Raw genomic sequence first — 5,147 nt, forward strand, 5'->3', positions numbered from 1 at the left:
CTCGAGTAAGTGTTGTTTAATAAGTAAAACTGATGGTGTGATATATTCAAGGACATGAACAAATATATTCCACAGAACATATATATGTTTTACCGATATTGGACCAAATACATTCAAGGCATGAATGGATCGAGCTAAAATCGGTAGTACAGGTTAGCAGCTTCTTTGAGTTTCTGGGCACCAGATGTGGGACCAGAACTGTCTTAAAGTTGAAGCATTATGATGTACACCCGGTCTCTCCTTCCAAAGACTTCCAAGGTCCTGAAGATCCTGTGTCAACTTTGTGAGGTCACCAGGAACACTACTGAAACAGTTAGTAGTTTACCTGGCTACTGTCGGTTCTTTGTGAGCACATCAAGATAGGGTCTTCATTGAACTCTACACCAAAGGTTTTTACTGTTGGAGATGTTTTCGAGCGTAAGGTCGTGGAGATGGTATATTTTATCTACAGTTTGAAGCTTCCTGGAAATGTGTATGGATGTTCACTTATTGGAGAGAAAGGCCATCTTCCAATCTCTCCCATTTTGTCAGGGCATCAAGGTCTTTTTGAATGATGTTCGTGACCTCTGGTTCAGTCGGGCCTGTGTATTCTTTCGGTAATATCTTATGGTGGCTGTTGATCTGTGTAAATACTATATGCTGCATTTGGCAAATTCGAAGAGATGTTATGTTAAGAAAGTGTTTTTTCCCCAAATGTGTCACGATATTCGAATGAAGAATGTGTTCCGTGACCTTGCAGCAGGTGACCTAGTGACAAGTCGTTAGTCCTGAGGTTTGGTCTTTGTATCCCTTTTTGAAGATCGTGATCACGTTTGCTGTTTTGCAGCCGTCGTGAACAACTTATATAGTAAGTGATTTCTGGAATTTGTATGAACACACGGTAACGGTGCTTTTCGTAGGCGTACCGGAACAGAATCCAGAACCTTAGCATTGTGTGGCATGCTGTTTTCCACCTATTAACTTTCACCAGTAGTTAAGTGAATGGCGAACATTGAGCAGTAGGGTTCGACTCCTGGACATTGAGCAGTAGGGTTCGACTCCTGGACATTGAGCAGTAGAGTTCGACTCCTGGACATTGAGCAGTAGGGTTCGACTCCAGGACATTGAGCAGTAGGGTTCGACTCCTGGACATTGAGCAGTAGGGTTCGACTCCTGGACATTGAGCAGTAGGGTTCGACTCCAGGACATTGAGCAGTAGAGTTCGACTCCTGGACATTGAGCAGTAGAGTTCGACTCCTGGACATTGAGCAGTAGGGTTCGACTCCAGGACATTGAGCAGTAGGGTTCGACTCCTTGGGCAGTAGAGTTCGACTCCTGGACATTGAGCAGTAGGGTTCGACTCCTTGAGCACTAGGGTTCGACTCCTGGACATTGCGCACTAGGGTTCGACTCCTGGACATTGAGCAGTAGGGTTCGACTCCTCTGTCGGGAAAATGGTGCTAGTCCTTCCTGGGGCATGGACTAACATGCTATATCTCAGTCTATCTATGGTAAATACCGAACTTGTTGTTCAAAATGTTTACTTTGGTGCGAGAGTTGTCCAACTTGATATACAGTATATCATCAGTAATATGCTTGTTACTTTTGTTTTTTTTAAATTTTGGTTTTGTTTTCTTGCTGTGTTCTTGTCTTCCGATACATATAGAAAGCTTGTATTCGATAAGGCGAGTATGATTATAACTTAGTAAGACATATCACCAAAAGGAAATCCAACGTGTAGATGTAAAGCTCCTTGTTATTAATGAAATCTTTTCTTGCTAAAAGAACAATGTTTTCATTGAAGAAATCAATATCGCTCAACCTGTCTTCACCCGAACGCATTCTGTGTTAGAACAATACACCTGCAATTGTCGTAATGAAATAGCATAATGCTGTGAATTCTCCTTATTCTAAATAAAGTCGGAAGCATGTTGTTGAAAAGATTTTGATAATTCCAACATAATAGATAAAACGTTTCTCGGGCCGAGAAAAACAGGTTGTATATCGGAGTATTGACTGATCATATGGTTACCTCTTCACAACGACCAACATGACCTGATAAGAAGGTCTACCGGCGGTCAGAGTCTATGGTGGCATGCTTCAGTATTGCTGTAAATGGTATCATTAATTCATTAGAAATAACAGTTTTACTTGAAATCTGTACATTATTGTGCTGTGAATCTACGTTGGTACCCTGTATCATTTCTCTACATACATTTTTAACATAATATACCTTTCTGAGTAAATCTACATTGGCACGGTACATCATTTCTCTACATACAGTATATACCTTTCTGAGTAAAACTTGAGTACAATAAGTATTTATGATAAGATGTTACTCAGTTTTCTCTAAAACTGTTTATAGTCTTAGACAGTTGCGTTATTTTCTGTCCTATTTCCTGATGTGAAGAACTGTTCTATTTATAGTTTATATACGATATTTGATTTAAACATGTTTTATTATCACTAGCAGAGACAAGTTCTAGCGACTTATGAACTCTTCGCCATAAATAAAGCTATAAATAATTAGTATACTGCACGTGACCCTATCATACAAGATTTTGACCAGATATTGTTTCTAGACATTCACCTGTACATTTTATTTTGTAAAGTTAAGCATTGCAATCGGACACTATTTCCTAGATACAGCATACTAGTGTCACTACGATAACGTTTACACGTTTACAAGATCGTGTGAACGGTTAACAAACTTATCACGGCGATTGTTGAAGTTGGTGACATCTATCAGATTTGTGCCGAAAGAGACCAAAACATGTAATGTGTTATAAAAATATCAAATCACTATGTCCTAAACAAAGTCCTCCGATGAAAAATCGCGGGCAGAATCAAAGAATTGTGTTAGTAAGGTATGTACATGGACACAAACAAAGCTATATTGATATATATTTGACATTAGTGAAACAGAAAAAGCCGTCCAGATTAGTTTGGAGTGTTTGTATAAAGTCAGCTGAGATAGCTCCATGCTGTTTGAAGTATTTGTAAACGTATAATTGAATCCTGGTGTGTTAGTAATCAGCCGTGGAAGGTGTCGATATACCTTTAAATCTAACAGACAATTATATCAATGATTCTTTAGCCTTTCGCTGTCACGATATACACGACAGGGTGTCATACCTCACAGGTGTTCCTGTCCCACACGTTATAATACATCTGTATCTGTTGGACGTGATATTTACACACCTGCTGTTGGACGAGAGAGTACTCTTCAGTTTCAGTCGGGATTATACTTACCGTAGTTTCCCAGTTTCTCCTGCTATCAGACGAGGAAGTACCTTCTGCAGTCTGGTTTCAGACCGGACAGTAAGCCTAGTGAAAACCAGTAAGTACCCTCCTCAAAATTCATTTACCAGTGGCCGACGGAATGACACGCCTCCAAACGTAAACCGGAAAGTACATATATCAATGTTTTTCCTGCTTTCAGTCGAAAATACCTGTATCAGCATCAGACTGGACGGTACTAACCCTCCTGTATCATTATAGTCAAAAGTGACAGAACCAGTATCGTTATATTGTAGTTTAATGGTTTCAGAAGAGAAAAGACCTGTATTAGTAACAGTTGGACATCAGACATGGAAGTTGCTGTAGCAGTGACACACTTAACGTCACAAAATGTTGGTATCAGATGTAAGAACTCTCCTTTCCCCTTTACAGATGTTAGGACAATGACTTGTGTGGCGAAGTGTTGAACTGACAAGCGTATCATGGATGGTACTCTATTCTTTTGTCTAGGGATCTACAAGGATGGCGATCAAAAGGTAAGTAGAACATCCATAAAACATTTTGTTCAATCTCTATACCACAGACTCCTTTATTTGCTGTTAAATTGGATGCGATACCAAACACCCTACGTGGTCCAAACCAGTCTCCCATGTCATTTTTAATAAATACATTAAGTCTTCTCATAACCTCTGTTGGTTAAGACAAGATATAAGATAGAACGACCGAAAAATCTACTTTCTCCATCGAACCATATTCATTTTACTGGTAACTGAGTGTCGGCCAGTGACGACAACATCCATGGAATATTGTTACATTATAAACGAAATGAATTTCTATGGTTTTGGTTGGTTTTGGTTTTGGTTATGACGAAAATTGATTCAAACTCTTCAGAAATCGTATATATACTACATTACTTATCTTTTAATACTGATAGTGACGGGTAATATGTTGCCTTGTTTGTGGTTTAATGAGTTGAATCGTCGTCTGTTCGCATATTTGAGACCATACCTATTAGGTGTGAAACTTTGTATGTGCCTTTACTGGTTCGCTTCTTCAATTTCAATTAAGATTCAGTTATACGGAACTTGAGTATGGACACTGTTTTGTTGACACGATGTGTATTTGTCCTGTAATGCATTGAACCGTATGGTAATTTGACTTGAATATGATCCAATTATTATTGTATTCAGTAAATAATTACTGCAAGTGAAAGAAGTAGAAATTGGAATTTATAACCTTGAAAAGGCTATTGTAGATTTAGAAAAGACCCTTTAGAATTAAAGTGTTACGCGGTCACGTAAATGTTGGTCCTAGTACACTGTTTAAACATCTTCCCTAACGGTGTCGCGCTTGAGAGATCTCTGGCCAGTAACCGATTCTATTCCGTCTCACTGGGTACAATTGGCAGCACTAGTTGTTTCAATTAGCATGTCTTTATGTTGGTCTATAACAACAAAAGGAACAAGCATATCTTTGATTCTGATGTGTTATATATGTGTGTGAGTGGTGTCGTCACGCGGCCACGCCCCCTCCCAGTAATCCCCGGCTCACTGAGCACCCGGCGATAAAGTACCCTCAATGGGCCATACTGACTGTGTACCCACGTACAATACTCTACTCCAAAAGTTGAACAGCGCTGAAGACTTTACCTATTAACTGGAGGATTATGTATTTACACTACCACTGCCAGTCAATACTTGGTGTATAAATACTCTGATTGATTCACCTGTCGATACTATGTATTGGCCACTGATCGTGCCTCGCCATCCACCACTCTGACAATTCTAAGTGGTAGCAATTCCCTTCCACACTAGCAGGCACGGCTAGCTCATTCTGGATGTCTCGGACCTGTCTCATCAATTTTTAGTGTTTGTTACAATCAGCCTGGTTTATTCCCTTATAAGGATGAGGGATTGTCACCACATGAT

This window comes from Ylistrum balloti, unplaced genomic scaffold, assembly GCF_031769215.1.
Source record: "Ylistrum balloti isolate Yb309-2 unplaced genomic scaffold, AGI_CSIRO_Ybal_v1 Utg370666, whole genome shotgun sequence".
Lineage (NCBI taxonomy): Eukaryota > Metazoa > Mollusca > Bivalvia > Pectinida > Pectinidae > Ylistrum > Ylistrum balloti.